Genomic DNA, 23259 nt, shown 5'->3' on the forward strand with positions numbered 1-23259 from the left:
AAAGTGAGGTTAGTGAGGTGGGTCCGGAAGCTGCTTTCACATTTGCTGGAATACATTCTCATCACGACCACTCTGCAGTCTGTATGCAAGCATCGCAACCAGCAAGACTTTTTTTTTTTGTTTTACTTTTTTAAATTAGTTAAAACAAGCCCAAATGAGGCTAATTCCAGAAAAAAGTAAAAGATGGAGTCATGGTTTTAAAGCGCTCATTACATGATGAATATTGAGGAAAGTGAAAGGAAAAATAATGTGCCTGTTCATGTTTTTGGAAAGTTCTACCTGCTGTCATAACAGCATATACAGTTCATGTGCGCCAGTGATTAGTCCACCACTACACAAATCAATAGGAGTTAAAAAATAAAATTTTCTGCATGTGATCACCAGAACCAGCAACAATCAGTGATCGACTGTGGGGGTAACATGGAGATGAAATGACAGAAACTGCTCTGATGAAAGACCTTTGGCACAGCAACCACAGAAACCCACTATGCCTCACACACACCACACACACCCGATATGGGTCACTCATGCTTTTTTTGGCTGCATATTCCTTCATAAACATCCATAATAAGTGTCGTCAGAGCAGTAAATGGTGGTTAAAGTGGCATGGTTTGATGGCAGTGGATTGAAGCTCGTGTGTGGTGTGTGTGTGTGATTGAGAGAGAATGGGTTTAATGTCCGTGAGCTTGCTGGTTTTCATGTTCTGCGCTCTCTCAGTACATTCGTCTCTCCCCAGCATGTCCGTTTATGACAGGGTTACTGTATCAGCACATTCTTTATGTCCTCCTGCGGGCATCTATCCCCAAACACAGTGGTCTCCCAGAATCTGCCAGAAATATTGCCCCCCCCACTCCCCATCTATTGTCCTTCGTTTGGCTCAGTGTGGGAGCAGGGAAACGTCAGGTTATAGTGTTTTTCCCTGTGCCAGTGGTAATTACGTTTTTTCCAGCATGGGTTTGCCTTCAGTATTCCTAAATCTAGGTGTCAAAACACAACTCCTTGTGGGTGAGAGGAAGAGGTTGGTGTGGAGAGGGTCAAAGTCAGACTGTGAGAAACAAACAGTGCAGTTCTGGTGGAGATGTTCAGTGGGCGGGGGGGTATCCTCCCCCTTCATCCTTGTTATAGCAGCTCGTCTCTTTGCTTTTTGCTCCGTGCTGGCACCTGGCCATCCTCAGGGAGCCCGTTTCTGGGGCCGCTAGGAGATGCCCACAGCTCCGGTCTGTCCACGGCACCCCAGCAGGCCGTCTTCACTGTCCAGGGTCAGAGTCCGAGTGCATGAGAGCAGAAGAGGATGGGACAGGCACCGACTTCAAACGGGCTGGTGGAAGGATAAACAGCACAACAAGAGGAATGACACGTGTGCAGTGAATTGAACAAGATGTTACATGTAGCCCTAAAATTTGGACTAGGTTCTTCTTTTTTGGTGATTACTTCTTCCTACATTTTTTCAGCTTGGCATAACGTGTTGGCTTCGTGTTCTAGGATACGCTTTATCGCCTTATTAAAATTTGGACTAGGTTCTTCTTTTTTGGTGATTACTTCTTCCTACATTTTTCAGCTTTGGCATTAACGTGTGGCATTTGTGTTCTAGGATACGTCTTTATTGCCTATTACTACAGCAGAAAGTTCTGAAGGCTATCTTCACGGTCGTTTTGGTGTGGTGTGTGTGCGCTTGTGTGTGAGAAGACCCGATGCAACAACGGCTGCTAATGCATAACACTTCTTAATTATTATTTTTTTAAAGATGTAAGAGGAAGGAGAACTGGTTCTGCTGGTGACGTGCACACCTCACCCAATCTCTGCAGTTGTAGCGTCACACCATCTTGCTCATCAGCTTCGAGCATCTTGTAGCGGCTTTTGCTTCTGCGCACTTTGCTCTTACGTCTACCAGCAAAGACAAAAACATCCAGCATCTTTAGTTGGTCTTGTGTTAAATGTTTGACAGAACGAAATCTTGAAATCCAACAGTTTCATGGATTTATGGATAAAAATGTCTCCTGTAGTACACATTACAGGCTAAAGAATACAATAACTACAATAGCACTTACAACCCCAGGCAAAAATTATGGAATCACCGGCCTCAGAGGATGTTCATTCAGTTGTTTAATTTTGTAGAAAAAAAGCAGATCACAGACATGACACAAAACTAAAGTCATTTCAAATGGCAACTTTCTGGCTTTAAGAAACACTATAAGAAATCAAGAAAAAAAGATTGTGGCAGTCAGCAACGGTTACTTTTTTAGACCAAGCAGAGGAAAAAAATATGGAATCACTCCATTCTGAGGAAAAAATTATGGAATCACCCTGAAATTTTCATCCCCCAAATTACACCCTGCATCAATCAATCTGCTCATTGACATTGACCCTATGCCATGACATTGACCCATATGTGTCTTTTGCAAGGAAGGTTTTTGCAGTTTTTGCTCTATGGCAAGATGCATTATCATCTTGAAAAATGATTTATCATCCCCAAACCATCCTTTTCAATTGTCCAAAATAATCAACATAAACTTGTGCATTTATTTGATGATGTAATGACAGGCCATCTCCCCAGTGCCTTTACCTGACATGCAGCCCCTATCATCAATGACTGTGGAAATTTACATGTCTCTTCAGGCAGTCATCTTTATAAATCTCATTGGAAAGGACCAAACAAAAGTTCCAGCATCATCACCTTGCCCAATGCAGATTTGAGATTCATCACTGAATAGGACTTTCATCCAGTCATCCACAGTCCACAATTGCTTTTCCTTAGCCATTGTAACCTTGTTTTTTCTGTTTAGGTGTTAAGGATGCCTTTCGTTTAGTTTTATTCTGTTGTAAATCCCATTTCCTTTAGGCCGGTTTCTTACAGTTCGGTTGACCTCCAGTTACTCCCATTCGTTCCTCATTTGTTTTGTTGTACATTTTTCGATTTTTGAGTACATATGCTTTAAGTTTTCTGTCTTGACGCAATGAGTCTTCCTTGGTCTACCAGTATGTGGCCTTTAACAACCTTCCCATGTTGTTTGTATTTGGTCCAGCAGTTTAGACACAGCTGGACTGTGAACAACCAACATCTTTTGCAACATTGCGTGATGATTCTACTCTTTTAAGAGTTTGATAATCCTCTCCTTTGTTTCAATTGCAATCTCTCGTGTTGGAGCCATGATTAAGTCAGTCCACTTGGTGCAACAGCTTCTCCAAGGTGTGTTCACCTATCCTTTTTAGATGCAGACTAACGAGCAGATCTGATATGATGAGGTGTTAGTTTTGGGGATGAAAATTTACAGGGTGATTCCATAATTTTTTCCTCAGAATTGAGTGATTCCATATTTTTTTCCTCTGCTTGGTCTAAAAAAGTAACCGTTACTGACTGCCACAATCTTTTTTCTTGATTTCTTATAGTGTTTCTTAAAGCCAGAAAGTTGCCATTTGAAATGACTTTAGTTTTGTGTCATGTCTGTGATCTGCTTTTTTAACAAAATTAAACAACTGAATGAACATCCTCCAACGCCGGTGATTCCATAATTTTTGCCAGGGGTTGTATTAGGATAAATCCACCAAGGCCTAAAATATACTGTTTAAAAAAATAGCACTGCAACAATTAAATGATAACTATTTTGGTAATCTATTAATCATTCTGAGTCCTTTTTTTTATTTCAGTCTTAAATGTAAATTTTTCTGGTTTCTGTATCTCACAGTAAACTGAATATCTTTGGACAAACAAGACATCTGAGGACATCATCTTGGGCTTTGGGAAACGTTAATCAACATATTTCCAGCATCTTCTGACATTTTATGACCCAACAAGTAATGGATTAATATGGAAAATAATCAACAGATTAATTGATATTGAAAATATTGTTTAATTTCACCATATGAAAGAGTAGTTCACATTTCTGTGTTTTAGTGTCTTCCCGAAGACGGCAAAAGTGTTTGCAAAATTCCCCTTATATGAAATAATCCCCCCCACCCCCTGGCATTTTATATCCTTTATACGTTTGATTAAAAGAATATATTGCATTTAAACAAACGGTAATTATTTTACAAAGTTGAAACGTTACTGGTAGAATTAATGGTTAAGATTTACTGGTAAATTAACGAAAGGATTAACAGCTAATCAGAAAATATCAATAGCCTTAAAAAAACAACAAACTGATTAATCAAAGGTTTTTTTTGGAAATTGTTAGCTGTAGCCCAGTTAACCATCACACATGCACACACACACAAAAGGCAACATTATCTCCCTGTGAAAAAACAGTTATTTAAAGACATGCAGCTTAGGTGAATTGGAATGTTTATAATTGTCCAGATCTCCCTTGCAAAAGAGATCTCAATCTCAATGGGACTAACCTGGTTAAATATATATATATATATATATATATATATATATATATATATATACAGAAAAAAAGTATTATTAAATATTTGCTATATTTGAAATCACGCTCAACCGGTGGCAGCAACCACACCAACCCCCAAACACTGTGGCCTATGGCAACAAACAATCACAAAGGACGCTATAGTCACGTAGAGTACACTCCACTCTGAAGAAAAAGAAGGGACGGAAAACAGTATTGTGGAATAACTCTTGGATGCAATATGTTGCAGCCATATAAGTTGAACTTTTGACAGGGTCAACAATGTTACTTTTATAGGCCTGAATGCATGAGGAAATCAAACATGGCAGTCAAATGAACAAATGGTGAAAGTCCACTTTATCTTACCACAGTTGCTTCTGCATCTCCAAAGTGAGATCTGATGAAGTTCTCCATCCAGAAAGGGTGGCAGATACAGCGTCGCGTAAATGCGTCACACTCGCCGTGGCCGGAGCAGTTTGCTGACAGACTGGAGAGGAATCGAGACAGATTTGGATAAGAACTACAAAAAAAAAACATTAATATGCCAGAAGAGTCTATTACTTCTTAGACTAAAGCGTCAACATTATACTTCTACGCACATTTTTAATTTGAAACTCATGATTTTCACTGTTAATCTATCAATTATATTCATGTTACTCAATGAGTCTTACATGTCCAATAATACTGTAATGACCATTTCAATTTTCAAAACTCAGATAGCTTCAATGTAGTCATTTTATTTGACTAAAAGGTTAAAACTGCTCATGTTATCCACTGTGATGTAAAAATACAGAACAAAAAAAAAATTCATTCTTGCAATGTTTAATTTCTATAAAATCATTATATCATAATTTAGAAACATTTGTGTGTTTTCATTCCAATACTCCTCTGAGGTGCGTGGACCAATTTCACTGTGTGTGTGTGTGCGCGCGTATCACTTTATCCTGTTAAAATCTCATTCTTGATTGTTGTGTCCCATGTGCTATAAATCATAATGGACTCACTGACTGTGTCCACCCTTTGTGTCTTGTAGATGAGAAAGTCATTCTTTTGTTTGTGGAGTTTGTTGCTAAGAACAAGTGCAACATTGTGGCCAGACAGAGGAGGGTGCCCTGGACCGCCGGACACCAAGAAGACCAACCGAGTACTCTGCAGAAGAAGAGAGAATAATGATGCTTTCAGATATGCCAAATATGATGTCTTTTCAGTTATAATTGCTTTAAACTTCCAATGTCAATAAATGGAAGATCGACAGAGATATTATTCTTCAGAAAAGATCAATTTTAAAACTAAGAATGAACTCACCTGTGTTCATTAAAGGCACTGACTCTCGCACAATGATGTCGCTGTCGAGCACAGCCCAGCAACACCCCAAACCTGGCGCAGCAGCATATCGCGCTGACGTTGGGTTACTGGGTTACAGAGACCTCCAGCACCAGCTCCACCAGGTCTCGCTCCCACACATCTGATGGAGAAAGAAATAAAAAATAAGGGAACCGAGAGAGAACAAAAACAGACAGGCTGACTGCTGGATCCATTTAACTAAAATCTGGGAACGAAGCCAAAGCCACAAGAGGACGGATTAGCACCCAGCTTTGTGCATCTGCGCGCCGTATGCTGCACACTGATGTGGTCAACATTCTGCTGTGAGAGGGTTTGTGTATGTTCATGTTACCTGGTTTGACCTCCACTGTGCCCTGTCCGTGCTGCTCTGTCCCTTACTGTCAGTCACAGTCAGGGTGAAGCTGTATTTCCCTGCAACCAGGTTTCCGAGAAACAGCACTGCCTGGTGGTCAGAGTTGTTCAGGACATCCTAATAGGACAGAACAGATTGTTGGAAATATGTCGAATTGTATCAGGAAGGGAGTTAATGTGTTCCACGTCCATGTGTTTGCTGGTTAGTTGTTTGAAAGGTTGTTCAGAAATAACTAGACAAATTATAGGACAGGAAATCATTCAAGCCGGTCTAGTCTAGAATGAGAAGAGTTTCATCGAGATAAAGGGATTGTGTTTGAACACACTGCTGGATACAAACTCTGTACATCCTGATCTGCTTCACAATAGTGTGTTTGTGTTGAGGCTTTGCTTTGAAGAACAGTATTTAGTCACATTTCTCATGTCCATGGGTCAAGATACCAGTCTCACCCCAGCAGCCGGGCTGTTGTCGTCTCTGGTCCACAGGTAGCTGAGTCCACCTTTGTCATCCGTTGAGTGAGATCCATCGAGATACACAGTCCTGATAGGCAGAGAGACAGATGGTCCGGACATGACACGAGCCACCGGTGGCTGATCTACTTCTGATGGAAAACAGACACAGAAGTAGGGCACATAATTAGAATATCGGCTCGTTTTATGACACATGGACATGGCCTGTTCTGTTTTTAACACAAGATATTTTCCAATATGATGCCAGAATAAACAGCAGGGCGGGGCTGCGATACAATTATAAGACTTGAGAACAGCACCAGAACATGTCATAATATAACATAACATATAACATGTTTTTTGCGTAAGCCGAATGAACAGAAAGAATAAAACTAAAAATTCATGGAGATGTGCTTTGCTGTCATTTCTGATCATGCTGCAGTCGTCTCATTTCTCTCTGTCACCGTGAGTGGGACTCGGGCAGCTCCACCGCCATGTGTGCACACAGAGCAACAGTGAAGCAGGTAAAGTGAAGCTCACATGTTTGTCCATGCTAAGAGACAGTTCACCCTCCCCCCCCCAAAAAAAAGAAAAATCAGCTGCATAATTCAACCAGAGAGTTCGAAACAAATAATTCCAAATAGACTTTGTTCCAAAGCTGCATTATCCAACTCCACCACTGTCCCGAATCTTTTGGGTTTAAACCGAGTAAGTAGAATCCATTATGCTGCATTTACACATAACGATGGCAAGTCATGAACGCCATGAGTATAGATTCTTGGCCACTGATCACGAATGTGATGATTCGGGGGCAGAGGCGTCAGTGTCTGAAGACTGCTGCAACCTGTTACCACACGTTATGATTAATGGTATATGTTGCTGGAGAATTATCAGTCAGAATAATGGTCTGCGCTGTTGCACGTAAGAGCACATCGTTAAGTTCTGTCTCACCCCCATATTCATCCAATCGTCAGTTGCTGAACAATTCAGATTGCTCCAGTTGCTCCTCAAAATACAGATTAATCCACAGAAGAACTTTGTGACTGCATGCTTAGTTGGGCTCTGTGCCATGGAGTAGCGCAGAGAGGAGGAGGAGACGGAGAGAGCCTGATTGGCTCCACGCGGCTCTCTTCTCGCTTGTTTTCCCAAACAGCAGCAGCAGCAGGTGGAACCACTGCAGGACTGTGCTGATGAGCATTGGAACAAAACTTTTAGCTGACTTGGCGTCACTGTCCTCCTTCAGCATACTGCAGCAAAGAAAGTGAATGCGGTGCAGCAGGGTTTAACTGTGCACACATCAGAGAAGACGCTGTCACGCTCTATTAAGGATCACCACTAATCAAGACGGATCAACACACTCAGTTGTGACCGCCACGACATGAGGCGAAGTGAGGGTGATGCGTGACATCTGTGGAAGATTTTTTGACAGCCAAAAACATGCACCAACACGCACTATTAAGAAACCTATTCAGATGCATTAAGTAACGTTAAGAATGTAGGAATGTGCCAAGAATGACGCAAATATGACATTCGTAATGCGTCTTGCCTATGCGTAAATGTAGCATAAATGTGAAGGGGCCATTATGTGACTGTTTAAAGCCCCACCCCCTTTTTTAAATTAAGTGCAGTTTGTATATTTACATATATTTCCACAATGTAATTCCATTTTCTGAATGGGTGTATGTATGTTATCGTTATGTCTTAAAATGGCAATAATATTTATCTCAATAATTTCTGGGACAATAGATTGTTCGAAAACAACTGCCAAACAGTTACAACTACCATTGTGACAGGCCTATACCAATATGCGTCACAATATGGAGCTTCGTTAAATAAATACCAAATAAAATTTTATAAAAAGCAGCAAATGATAAGCAGAAGATGAATGAATGGGGGGTATAAAACTCACTGTCAGCATGCACTGATCTCCTAACTTGTGTATTTATTTATTATTTTAAATGCATGTTGGCTTTCTGTCTTGATATGTCCGTGTACTGCAGGTCTTTTTTGTAGTCTTGTCTCAGACAGTAAAGTGCTCCAACCTTCTCGGACGATGACAGTGACGGTGTCGGAACTCTCCAGCTTCCTCTCATCAGTAACAGTCAGTGTGAACTCATATGTGCCGACCTCTAGACCCGTAACTGTGGCAACAGCACTGTCGGCATTCTCTATCTTCACACCATCGGGACCCCTGATGGTGAAACACACCACACACTTGACCAAAATGTCTTCCCCACAAATTATTTCAAAATTTTCTTTGCCAATATCCAGCTGTATTATAACTGCACTGAATCCTTGAACACATAATCCAGCTTTTATGATCACAAACTGACAACACTAATGTGTGTGTGTGTGTTCTTGACACCCGTGTCTCACTGACTTGGTCTGTTTCCAGCGGTAGGTGGCTATCTTCTGGTCATCGCTGCTCTTGCTGCCATCCAGCGTGGTTCGATCGACTGGCAGCGTCAGCTCTTTCTCCGGCCGCGTCTGCTACAGGTGGTTTATTGTTTTCTGAACAACAGGCACAAAACCAGGATGAAGACAAGTCGATGCAGGCTAACCTCTTGATTGCACCAGCAGCTTTAACCGGTCACGTGCACACTGCGGATTTGAGTGGTTGTGCTGCAGCAATTCAGAAGCAAAACATTTGTTTCCTTCGTTGTTTTGGTCACTTTCCCTTCAAGTCAGTGCTTCTACAACAACGGAGTAGCCTATGATTTTTTTCTTTTTGTGCTGTGTTTTAAATCTTTGACTATTGTGCTGTAGTTTACAAAATTCATACAGTAAAGGTCCAGATCTGAACACCATGGATCAAAAACTGGCGGCTGTGTTTTTGTTGTTAAAAATACATTATAGTGATGAGACAGGATGAAACGAATCATGTGGAAAGCACTCTCTGATTGGCCGGTCACACTGCACATGTGTACTAGAGGAAGTTGTCCTCTAAAGATAGACTTTGCATGCATTTTCTGCAGATGTGAGCAGAGAGCCACTTCTAGGGTGTGCCTGAAATGTGCCTGAAATCTAGAATGGCGACTGCCAGCTCTGACAGACTCAATGTAGCTGTCATGCTACACAGCAGCACCTGGTGGAATTGAATGGTAATTTATTCCAGCACATTATCCCTCAAACACTGTACAAACGTTTGAAAATGTTTGGGGAAGGAAAAAAAAAAAAAAAAAAAAAAAAAATTCTTTTGCAACCAGATATCACCTTATTTTAATCAACGGACACTAACAGGTTTTGCCATTTTTTTCCCCAACCTTGCCCTTGATATTTAAGCTTTTAATGCTGAATTATTGACAGTGACCATGACTTTAGCAACCTACAGATATGCAAAACACACAACAAAAGTTCTGGAGACAGGAAAAGTGCTTTGTGTCTTCATGACCTTTTTGACTGTTACGTATAGAAGCGTATTGCGTTCACTGGATAAAAAAAATTAGACTGCTGTTCTTGCAACACACACACACACAAAAAAACAAGGTCAGGTCATAACCTGTGGCACATGACGAATCAAGGTCAAAGGTCAATTAGTTTAAAAGTTACAGCATGGACAACCAGATGTTTTTTGCCTTGACCTTCCTGCTAAATGAAACTTGAGATATATGCCATGTCTTATTCCAAGTCAGTGCTCCTTCACTGTTTAATCGTTCACCACACGCAAACACAACAAAGTCTGAAGAGCTCAACACTGATGTCAGCACTGCCATGTGCACTGCCCTTTGTTGAAATAACACTGGATTTCACTTATCAGACACTCAATTTGGGCTTTTTGATGATTTATTGGAGTTTCTTCACCAGATTACTCTTCTGAACATAGTCAGTTATGCGACACAATTGTCTTTTCCCTCATCCCTATTTAATGTCTTCTCTTGCTGAGTAACTGGCTTTTTACAGTAAAACTGAATGCAGAATCATTTTTGATTCCTGGCGTTTACCTGGACGCACAATGACCATGACCTTGGCCGTGTCTTGCTGTCCAGCTGAGTCTGTCACAGTCAGCAGGAAGGTGTAGTCGCCTTCCTGCATTGCAGACAGCTGCAGGATAGGTGTTCTCACACCCTGAAGAAACACACAATAAAATCATGGCAGAGTTGCGTGTCTGAATCAGAAGTAACCTGGTATCCAGAGTGAACATGAATGAAGCCTGCAGCTCTCCAGTGTCTCACCTGCATTTCCACCACCTTGTCTTTGCTTTCAGGACTGAGAGACCACTCATAGGCCAGCGAATCATGGTCATCTGTACTCTGGTTGCCATACAGAGTGATGGAGTTGCGTGGCAAGGTGATGACCTTGATGTTCAAATGTTACATAAAATATAAACATGTTAAAAACAGAGGGAAAGATAACATTGTATTTATGTGCATTTTCACTTTTGGGTTTATTGACAAATGACAAACAGATGTTATGAGACCTGGGGCTCTATCTTCTAACTGGCACCCTACAGAGCATTTTTACACCAACCAATCAAATCTTGCACTCATGTGGGTACGTTTGTCTAAAATGAGGTGGTGATTAAACACTGATATGTAGTGGATCCAGAAAGTATTCACAGTGCTTCACTTTTTCACATTCTGTTATGTTACAGCCTTATTCCAAAATAGAGTAAGTTCATTTTTTTTCTCCTCAAAATTCTACTCACAACACCCCATAATGATGTGAAAAAAGTTTTTTTTTTTAATTTTTTTTGCAAATTCATTAAAAATAAAATACTAAGAAATCACATGTACAAAAGTAGTCACACCCTTTGTTCATTGCTTTGTTGATGCACCTTTGGCAGCAATTACAGCCTCAAGTCTTCTTGAATATGACGTCACAAGCTTGGCGCAACTATCTTTGGGCAGTTTTGTCCATTCCTCTTTGTAGCACCTCTCAAGCTCCATCAGGTTTGATGGGGAGGGTCAGTGCACGACCATTTTCAGATCTCTCCAGAGATGTTTAATCGAATCCAGGTCTGGGCTCTGACTGGACCACTCAAGAACATTCACAGAGTTGTCCTGAAGCCATTCCTTTGATATCTTGGCAGGACAATTGTCCTGCTGCCAGATGAACCTTCACCCCAGTCTGAGGTCAAGAACGCTCTGGAGCAGGTTTTCATCCAAGATGCTTCTGTACATTGCTGCATTCAGCTTTCCCTTAAACCTCTCTAGTCTCCCAGTTCCTGATGCTGAAAAACATCCCCACAGCATGATGCTGCCACCACCATGATTCACTGTAGGGATGGTGCCTGGTTTCCTCCAAACATGATGCCTGGGATTCATGTTAAAGAGTTCAATCTTGGTCTAATCAGACCAGAGAATTTTGTTTCTCATGGTCTGAAAGTCCCTCAGGTGCCTTTTGGTAAACTCCAGATGGGCTGCCATGTGCAATAAGGAGTGGCTACAGTCTGGCCACTCTACCATACAGGCCCAGTTGGTGGTTTGCTGCAGAGATGGTTGTTCTTCTGGAATTTTCTCCTCTCTCCACAGAAGAATGCTGGAGCGCCGACAGAGTGACCATCAGGTTCTTGGTCACCTCCCTGACTAAGGCCCTCCTTTGCCAATCGCTCAGTTTAGATGGGCGGCCAGCTCTAGGAACAGCCCTGGTGGATCCAAACGTCTTCCATTTATGGATGATGGAGGCCACTGTGCTCATTGGGACCTTCAAAGCAGCAGAACTGTTTCTGCACCCTTCCCCAGATTTGTGCCTTGAGACAATACTATGTCGGAGGTCTACAGACAATTTCTTTGACTTCATACTTGGTTTGTGCTCTGACATGCACTGTCAGCTATGGGATCTTCTATGTAGACAGGTGTGTGCTTTTCAAAAATCATGTCCAATCAACTGAATTTACACCTGGTGGACTCCAATTAAGCTGTAGAAACATCTCAAGGATGATCAGTGGAAACAGGATGCACCAGAGCTCAATTTTGAGCTTCATGATAAAGGCTGTGAATACTTATATACATGTGATTTCTTAGGTTTTTTTTGTTTTTTTAAATGGTAAATGGACTGCATTTATATAGCGATTTTTCATCTGCATCAGACACTCAAAGCGCTTTACAAAAATGCCTCACATTCCCCCCAATGTCAGTTTGCTGCCACACAAGATACTCACTACACACCGGGAGCAATAGGGGATTAAAGGCCTTGCCCAAGGGCCCTTAGTGATTTTCCAGTCAGGCGGGGATTTGATCTTCTGGACTCAAGCCCAACGCCTTAACCACTAGACCATCACCTCCCCTCTATGTAATGTGAAGTTGCGTCAGGAAGGGCATCGGGCATAAAGCTTGTCCAATTCAACATGCAGATCCACAAGGGATTTGCTATGGCAACCCCGAGTGCAAACAAGGGAGCAGCTGAAGGGTATTGTGTGTAGAATTTTGAGCAAAAAAGTTAATTTCATCCATTTTGGAATAAGGCTGTAACATAACAAAATGTGGAAAACATGAAGCACTGTGAATACTTTCCGGATGCACTGTAGTCTATCACCAGAAAGTCTTGTCACATTAAATAACCAAAAACGTCTAAAGTACAGTGCTGTGTGCTCTAATAAACTAGTACTAATCCTTTGTGAGAGAAACCCTTTCACTTGCATCTACTTTCTTGTTGATACCGCAGAGCTGTGCACCCGGTGCACTCCAATTTAAAGAGACAGACAGGTGCTTCTCTGGCTGATTTCATGTTCAAAGTATAACATGGCTGTGCCAAATGAACACGGTAAATCAAACCCTCGTGCATCCAGCACGTGGCTTCGCACCAGTATTTCCTGCTGCAATGTGTGCTCAGACATGCCACAAATGGGACTTGCACCCTCTGTGCAAATCATTTTTTGCATCCGCCATCAAGGTAGTGTTTACTGGTAGTGTTTACTTCCATGGGTTTTAACAGACCTGGATTGGACCAGCATTAGCCACAGGCCGGTAGTCCTTTGCTTTGTTAACAGACAGGATAGCCAGGGCTGAGGCTTTGGCTCCATCTGAATCCACCACGGTGAGCCTACGGAGGCAAGAAGATGATAAGCTCATTTCATCATCAAACTCACCAAAAAACAGTGGGAGAAATCTATTAAATTTAAAAGTTTACACTCTACAATAAATATCATCCATTTAACTCGCATGCTGTAACATTTTCAACACGAAGCAGCCTAAAATTCTTGAGTGGATTGTCCACAGAGATTTCCGCCTCCATTAGAATATCTCATAAGTTTTTAATTGTTTGCCTAAAAATGTATATGAAAACATGGGTTAAAAAGTGAGGTACAGATCTACCTGAATGTGTAGTTCCCAGGCACCAGACTGGTGAGGGTAAGGACGGGGGTGTCGGCAGAGACTTTCTCCTCCCTCAGGGGGCCCTTAATCTCCTCCCAGTGCCAAGACACCACCTTGTCATCATCAGTACTCTCTGACAACAGATCAACAAAGAGGATCAATGAATAACAGAAAAATATCAAAGAACACCGTATCGTATTGATTCCCGACGTTCAAACTTCTGTCACACGTGTGTGTTCGTTTTGTGGACAACTTACGGCTGCCGTCTATTACTGTAGAACTGATTGGCAATGAGATCTCCTGGAACTGTGGGGAAACTACAGCAACAGGAGGCTTGTTTATGCGAGGCTCTGTCAGGTGGAAAAGAGATTAACACAGCGTGTTGAACATCAGTTGTTTGTAACTGAACAAATGCAAAGTCCTACAACTTAACCAGAGAGTAATTTTCTGCAAGGTCAGGGCTTTGGTCAATGGCCAACGTGCGGCACATAGATCATCAACAGCGCACATCAGTCTCACTCTGTTTCATACACTCAGTGCTGATGCTGCATCACAATCATTGCTGCATTGAAGCAAGGTTCAAAAACATATTTAGCCCTTCTTTACTTAAAATGCACACCAAGCCCATTTTGATGTATGACACATGTGATATGCCCTTCTTACCAATCAGGTAGCAATTTCCACACAGATTGTTCCTTCTTATTGTGTCTGTTTTCTTTATTGGAACAGAGACAGTACGGGTGCATAGCCAGAGGGGTGAAGGGATGAAAGCTCTCTCCCTACCCCACAAATGTCCACTTAGAGCAAATGTCCACTTTTGAAGACATTTTAAAGATTTATTTTCTACATAATAACAACCACAAACACATACCACTAAAACATCATACAAAAAGTATTACACTGAGTGTCCTAGTTGTACTATGCAATGCTGCACTAAGTGGAACTGATGAGCCAAAATAATATGATCTACTTACTTGAATAAACAAACAAACAGCTTTTCAGACCAGATTGCACAGAGGTCCTAAAAATTTTGCTTCAATAGTTAAACATTTCAGCGGATAAAAGCCTACCCTGAAGGGAATTTTGGATCTCGTTCCGCTTGGTCATATGACACTCCTTCTCATCATCTAGACCAACACCCTGGAAAGACCTCAACAACTGTGCATTTTTCCTAAAGCAATAAACAGGATGATTTGATCCATTCAGTTCTTCAACAGGGCAGAGGTGCTGGTTCAATGTCACAAAGAAGCTGAGCAGTTTAAAGTACTTTATGAGTCTGTATAACTGTGAATATTTTAAACGGAACGCACTTCTACAGTGGTGTTTCCATCTTAAGCAGATGCACAAAGCATTTTACAATAATGTTTCAAATTACGCGCATGGTCACACAAATATCAGTGTGCTGCCACATAAAGCACTCAACTGCACACCGGGAGCAAGTTTGGATTAATGGCCCTGCCCAAGGATCTGAACTGAGGATTGTCTGGGTCTCAAGCATCACATGATATTTACTTAACTACACTACAGACTCCAGCTTCTGAAAAAAAGGGTTGAGCCTCTGAAAGCCACCAGACCTGATTCCCCGGGAGTTACAGGTCTGTTGACGGTACAGCGGTTTCATTACTTTCCTTCACTTCCTGTGGTACTCCTATACGCCACATACTGCATGTGGTCAACTACACCGTTTGAAGAGTGATTTGAAAATGGGTGTGACTCACCTGGCTTCACTGTAACATTGACGCAGCCTTGTTCCGTGGGCCCCCTCTCCGTCCACAGTCACCTCAACTCGTAGAGGCCGACAGTCAGCTAAGAGAAGCAGAAAGTCTATAAACACTGCTTGTGCATTCAGTACAGCTCCAGCTGTGTATTATTGAAGTCATACCTTGCTGAGTTTAAGTGTCTTGGTCTGCTGGCCTTGCATTTCACCACTATAATCTTTGGGATGAGTTATCAAACGCCAGTCAAATGCATAGTTTTGTCCCTGTGGAGATGCCCCAATATTAAATCAATAAGTGTTTGAAACAAAACCGCATCATGCATTTCATTTTAAAGGTAATGGATGGTGATGATTTCCTGACAAGAGATTTTATTGTTGCCAGAGCGTGACTAAGGATATGCATGAAGGATCAACAAAAAAAATGTACATTTCTCTGGATCTTTTGGCAGCTCTAAAATCTTTGTGTGTGCTCTGATTACTTGGCGTTCAGTTTGGTGCTGTTGGTCATGACAGTCTCACATGTGGCTATTAAACTCCGAAATAATCACTGCTTTTAATTTGTTTGTAATTAGTATGGCCTAGTTTAACGTTTATTTGCGTTTGCATTCTTTTTAGCGGTGTACTGAGGCACTTTGTAATGTAGCTTTTGATCCGAGTCATTTTACAAAATTATGGAATCCCCTTATAAAGAACGCACGATGAAGCAATAAAACATTACTACTACATAACAATTTTTCCAACTTGAGGAAATAGTATAACTACCAAAGTGATTTTTTTTAACCATCATGCCTAATGCGAAAAAATTTCAAAAGCCTACAGCAGAAATAAGTTGTCTTTCTCGCACAGTAGATCCAGTACAGATGTGCATTAATATATGACACATTTTATGGACAGATAACCTCCTGATGTGACTCCAGTTATACACAGAGAAACACACAGCCTCTGGTGTTCTCAAGCAGGCCCCCAGCAGTACTAATCAAGCACCTACTCTGCTTCACTTCTGAGATCGGACGGGATCAGATGCAGACAAAGCAGCATGACTCGTCTACATACTGAATAGCACAACTCTGAAGGAGTTGGACCAGCAGTGGATGTAGTAACACCTACTGTGTTGCAGATATTTATAGCATTACGTGCATATTTTTACCTGGCAATGGTGCTGGAACACAAAAGGCATTGAGTTCGACCTCGTTGCGGGGCAGCGTTACCTCCACACTTCGCCTGCTGATACCACCAGCTCCTTCACTGTTATTGGAATCACAGAGTTAAAGATGATTCCCCAAAGAACTATACATCTATATGATTTTACAAACCTTAACACCAAATCAAAGGTCATGGCTCAGATTAAACACAACAGTTTTATAGCAAGATTGTCATGTTGACACATACTGAGTTTCCACATACTTTGATGTGGAAACACATCTTCTTTAAATATGAGAATATCTCTGTAGCCAGTATTTCGCAGAGACACCACTTTCGTGTCATGTGGACCCGATGTGTCTGGGATTGCCACCCAGAACCCAAGGCAGTTCCAGAGGCTGATCTGGGCTTTTTATTTATTTTTTTTAATAATTTCTACAATGGTGTTGTGTACACAGGCAAAATTACAACATTTGTGTCCACTGTCCAATATTTTGCACCCAACTATATGTGAGCTCCAAAATTACAAAAGTAGGATATGTGAGGTTTTCTTTGTAACAGCAGGAGATTCTAATGAATGGAAATCTGGGCTCCTCATAACTTTAGCTGATCTTTGCACCATGTCAACGTTTGTGCAAGTTCATGTTGTTGCAGTTTGGTATAAAAGACTCTCATCTGCAAAGACATGTAATGTTTATCCTGACATTACTGTTCACGTAACGACTGATAATGGTCATGAGTGTCACTCAGGATGAAGAAACTGACTCCACAAGTTATTCTTGTATGACTCATACGATCCAGTGTGCAAGTTCCTGTTTGTTGACATTCCCGCCCACTGTAAATATCATGAAAAAAAAAACAACACCTGTGCTGTCTGTCCAAAAACCTTAATACACAGTACATTTTAAAATGCAATAAAAAAATGTCTCCTAACTATGCAACGGAAAGTGAAAATGTCATCTTTGTTCTATGTGGTGAGGAAAAAAAAAAACAAAAACAGCTCACTTCATGACACTAATGTTTTATTTGTCTTTCACCAAGTGGCCAACATGGAGAAGTACATTGTGCTTATAACAGCTGCAACAATTATCAGTTATTAAATTAATCTCCAACAATTCTCCAAATGGGATTAATTGCTTTCAGCCTTTTTTTAATGTTCAAATTGTTTTAGTGTCTTAAATGTGAAGGTTTTCTGTTACAGTATATATATATATATATATATATTTTAAACTCCTCTTCCACAGTAAATAAAAAGTGATTTTTTTAAAGACTGTAGACAAATCTTTTTTTTTTGGGGGGGGGGGGGGGGGGGGGGGGGACATCATCTTGGGCACTGAGAAACAATATTTTTCTCCATTTTATGAACAAAATAGCTAAACTGAATCCAGAAAAGAAGAACAAAAATAAATAAATTGGTAGTTGCAGCCCTATGAAATATGTTAATATGTGTCTCAGGAAAAGACAAAGCTGTGTTCAAGATTGTTTTTCTATGACTGCCTTTTTTTGATGGCGAGATTTTTTTTTTTTAATTTGTAAAATCATTACGTTTAATGACAAAATATTAAATGTAAGGTCTAAAGTTATTGGTAAATTCATGGTTATTGTTTAGCACTAAATGCAGCAAAGGATAATCAACCAATTCCAAAACAATTAATATATACACACACACAAAAAATTCATTACAATAATAATTATTAGTTTGAGACCTACAGCTTATTGCCATTAAGTAAATAGAGCTGCCTGAGCCTCATAACTCAGTTTGTTAATCAGTGAAAACTATGATCACTTTCTCTTTTTTTGAATTAAATTTGCCATCACATATTGCCAGAGTGTCACTAATTAACAAAGCTCAGTATGCCTGTAGAGATTGTACAGTGTAACGACTCAACATGGTGGTTTTGCCTAATGACACCAAATTGTTGGTCAAGTCAGACAGTCCACCAAATGGTTGGAAATTAAGACATCAGGGTAAATTGCAGTATTAGTTCTTCTTTCTATTCTGATAATTGTTCCATCTTATGTTTAGAATGGGATACATGATTAATAACTGGGTGGGTCAACTAGAATGGCACTCAGAGTGCAAACCTCTGCTGGGGTAATAATACTGGCTGTTGTTGCCACCACCAACCAATAGAGAAGAACAATCACAATTGTATTATCCAATCTGAGTTTTATGACATCATAAAGGTGAGGAGCAATAAGAAAAATCCAAGGATAAAGCAGAAGATTCAGATCACCACAAAAAAAAAAAAGAACTACACATCCCAGGAACCTAGGAGATGAAGGAGGGTGGTACTGCTCCTTACCAGCATGCGGAACTGTTGTGACGATAGCAGTCGCAGTGACTGTGGTGAAATCACTGCTGTTGGAAGACAAACCAGCATAAACAGTGTTGGCGACTGTCAAGTTCTCTTGCAAGGGGAATGAAGCAATGTCTGCACTTCTGTTTTCTGGCTGACTGTGGCTCTTTAGGGTTGACTGAGGAAATGTAATGGTGTTGGGTGGAGTTGGGTGTGTTGTTTTCCCACTGGAACTTCCCTGCAAAAAAGATTTGGGATTATAACTGTGGACCATACAATGTCCTGAGGTCAACTGACACCATTGTTTATCCCTGGATTCTGTAGTTTGACGTGAATGTGAATCAACACCTACCCCTGGATGGGATGCCAGTTTATTACAGGTTACTTCCCCAACCAAGACTGATACCCATTTACTGGGACAATGCGGATTAAGTGTCTTAGCCAAAGACACAAGCAAGTAGCATGGCCACGACTCAAATCCAGGTCTACATATTGATACCCCAACTCCTGGTCCCAACTGAGCCAACAATGAGGAAATTAGAAGTTAAAGCTGGACAACATTACTCATTTCTTTTGGTTTCTTCCATTTTTCTTTGGGGTTGCCACAAAAGATCAGGTACAGAGCCACATGTTGGTTTGACACAAGTTTTAAGTTGCCTGCCCTACCTGACCCAAAGCTAGATGTACAAGGACATCAGAACACAGGTGATGTGAAACCTTGAACCTATTAATCACTTGCACCACCATCCTACCTGAAAGCCAGTGAACATTAAACTTCTCAAATCTTTCACAGAACTGCTGTCTGAATAACCAAAAATAATAAACTGAAAGTGTGAAGGCTTTATGACAGAAGGACAAGGAAGGGAAATGAACACTGGCTGTGTATATTTATTACATGTACATTTTAAAAGTCTATAAACTTGACAGAATCAGCTACAAGCTCAGAAAAGTTCATATAAACAACTATTAATTCATATTACCGTGCTGGTGTGGTGAACCTTTGATGGTCTGTAGCTGCCTGTAGAATGAGCATGTTGAGATCTTTTACGTCTTTGTATAATGGGACCCTTAGGAGGGGGAGACGGGGGAAAGAAACAAAAAATTTAGAGATATTTTTGTGAAGTTTCCAAATAACAAAGCAGACTGAGGAAGTGGTGCTTGGGGTGCACAGTTTAGCTAAAAGCTAATTAGCACAATTCACTCATTTGTCAGCAGGTTAGCTTTTCAGCTAACTTTGAAAACCATTAGACCTGTTACCTTCCACTAAATTTAGTTCTGTTAATTTTAAGTCAGCTAACATTTTTTAAAAATAAAGTTTAAAGGTTGAAGATGTTTGTAAACCCAAAAACCCAACGTTTGCTGCTGCTGGAGCCTATACACTAATCCAATGAGTGAAAATGACATCACACAAAGGCAAAAAGCATTACTTTATTATAATAGAAATGCATTCATTACTTTCAAATGATTGTCCATATTTCTTATTTAATACTTTTGTACTGTGAATAAACTGTAAACTACTGTTTAATTTCATTTCTTCCTTTCATTTTCTTGATCATCATCTGATCTTGACATGCTAAACCTTTTTCAAACCATTCAAATTTCAGCTCATTAGGTCTTTTTTGACTCTTCAGCCAAAGTTAAATTCCAAAAACAATAGTTAGCAGTTAGTGTTAGCTTACGCTAAATGTTTAGCCATTTACTGGTTCAGCATTATTACAGCTAACTTTTCAGACAGCAGATTAGCGGTTATAGCTAACTTTTAGGTTCCCTGTTCCCACTGGAATTAGGTTTCGTTCATCTCCACCAGCTATGTTAGTCTTCAACACAACTATAGTATTGAAGGGTTTGATTGTAAATAGAATTACTCAGTAAATAATTATCATGAAGCTTAAGGAAAGGTTAGGGCCAGTTACTTTTAAACATTTAGGGATAGTCCCGCATAATTAGAACAAACAAATTTTAAGAGAACTTGATCATTTGCATTCTGGACCTTGACAGAGGTATTCACTTACAAATCTCCTGCTTAATGCAACATGAACTTAATTAATGTATATCTCAAAAGGAGCATTGGTCTGTAAAGACAATGAAACATTGTTTTTTCAAGTCCAAGTACTGGAGACTGATTTGCCAGAAGCAGCCATACCTTGGAAAGCAGCTGAAAGAGGCCTAAAGACTCCTGGTCAGGCTGGGGCAGGGAAACAATACGGCAGCCCCTTTGATGGGAGCAGCTAAGGAGCACGCAGCGCCCACCGATGCTCCACACTGCACTGCAGCTTGGCTTCAAGCAGCAGGACTCCCAACATGTAGCGCCACCAATCCCGGCTGCCAGCGGCTGCCAACCCATGCCAATGACGCTGCTCCAGTGTAGTCCCAGTACCCCACCTGTCACGCGGCAGAGACCTCCTGACACACCTGGAAGGAAACAATACAGGGCAAACGGATGTTGACGTTACAAACAAATACAGGCAGGTCCAATGAACTACTATGGCAACTTATGAACCACAATTTGAAACTTAAAGTAACGTCAATCTGATGGTTCTAAAACAAATAATGACAAAGTTTCAACACAGCTCAATATATTTATAAAACAATATTTTATCCAAGCCCTGAAGCCCAGTGGGCTGATATTCTTCCCCGGATAGCAGAGCATGAAGTGGTTGAGCATCTATAATGCCAGTCCATCGCGGGTTACTCCCCCTGCCAAGGCTGGCACACATTTAAGCTGGGTGGACTGGGACACTTCTGAGGACTCACACAGGTAGCCTGAAGCAAACACATGGAATTGAAGCCCGGTCTACTGTGCTGGTATAGTCCCAACTCCTATCCCACTGAGCCACCTGCTCTGTGCTTATTTTAACCATGTCCATAAAATAAGCAGAGGAAGGCACTTATGAAGTAGAGGTTAAAGAAGGGGTACAGAAGAGGATGATTTTCAAATTTACCTGCAGAGAAATTCTACAAACAGCATTTAGGTTGCCCAAAGTGACATGATGGCTCTGCCACTGGGCAGAACTTCCTACACTTTTAAGATTCTAGTTGGTCACGTCAATTGGAATATTGTTGGGTACAATGGGTATTGTTGAAGGGAAAGAAAAAAAGAAAATGAGCTAAATTCCATGCCCACTTAGTGAGCCTTTTTTTCTCAGATTCAGCTCTGAAAAGCTGACATGCAACCACAGCTCAAGGAGGAGGCCAAGTCAGCAGTAGAAAGAGGAAGTGAAGCGTTTCCCTGACAAAACAAGTCGCTGATTAAGACCCAAAGCACAGTACGAGCAAAACTCCACCCGCTGTGAGAAACCATCATCCTCACAGTCTGCATTCTTTTTCTTCAGAAGTACCTTCAGTCTTTAGCAAGATGATTTGGGCATTTTTAAAATGATAATGACATGTCGAGAACGGTGTAAACCCCCCCCCCCCCCCAAAAAATGCAGAGGTTTCATACTGATGGTCCTTTTTTAGAAATTAAGAAAAATAAGGCAATCAAAAAGGAAACCCTAATAGTACTTGGACAGGGGCAAACCTTTTATATATTTTAAGTTTTTTGTTTTTTACATAAAAGGAAACAAATAATCAGGCTTCTTTACATCTAATAAGATTACCACTGGCATAGGCTCCAGCCCCTTTACTGAATAAGTAGGTTTTGAAATGGATTGCCTTTAAGATCACAGTAAAAACAAATCCCTTCAAAAAGACATCATTAAATAAAAAATATCAAAAGTCAAAACAACAGTACAAATAGGTATTTGCTCCTGGTATTTGCTCCTGTTATAACAACAAACTCTCCACATACTTACGCATGTGATTGTTTTGGCTTTGATATTTTTATTTAATCATGTCTTATTGAAGGGATTTTTTTTGCCATTGTGAGTTTAAAGTGTACCACCTTTGGGTCTTTTTCAAGATTTAAGTCATAAAAATAAATTTTTTTGTTTGGCACCACTATAGTGTTATTTATTAGCCTTTAAATAGGGCATTCATAATATGACATTAAGAATATGATCAAAATTCACATTGTCTAGAAAAAAAATTAATAGTTCCACTGATTGGGAAAATTTCAAAGAACAGACAGCCTCGAACTACTCAGTAGTGACACATACAGTAGTGTTCAGAATAACAGTAGTGCTATGTGACTAAAAAGATGAATCCAGGTTTTGAGTATATTTCTTATTGTTACATGGGAAACAAGGTACCAGTAGATTCTGTAGATTCTCACAAATCCAACAAGACCAATCATTCATGATATGCACACTCTTAAGGCTATGAAATTGGGCTATTAGTAAAAAAAAAAATTAGAAAAGGGGGTGTTCACAATAATAGTAGCATCTGCTGTTGACGCTACAAACTCAAAACTATTATGTTCA

The 23259-nt window shown here is 40.6% G+C and overlaps 1 pseudogene; it reads right to left on the minus strand.

The window, feature by feature from the left end:
- Positions 1-1247: 1247 nt before the first annotated feature.
- LOC117501490 overlaps positions 1248-23259 on the minus strand; it is a 32876-nt pseudogene continuing 10864 nt past the window's right edge.

Source organism: Thalassophryne amazonica, chromosome 20 (assembly GCF_902500255.1).
Source record: "Thalassophryne amazonica chromosome 20, fThaAma1.1, whole genome shotgun sequence".
Classification (NCBI taxonomy): domain Eukaryota; kingdom Metazoa; phylum Chordata; class Actinopteri; order Batrachoidiformes; family Batrachoididae; genus Thalassophryne; species Thalassophryne amazonica.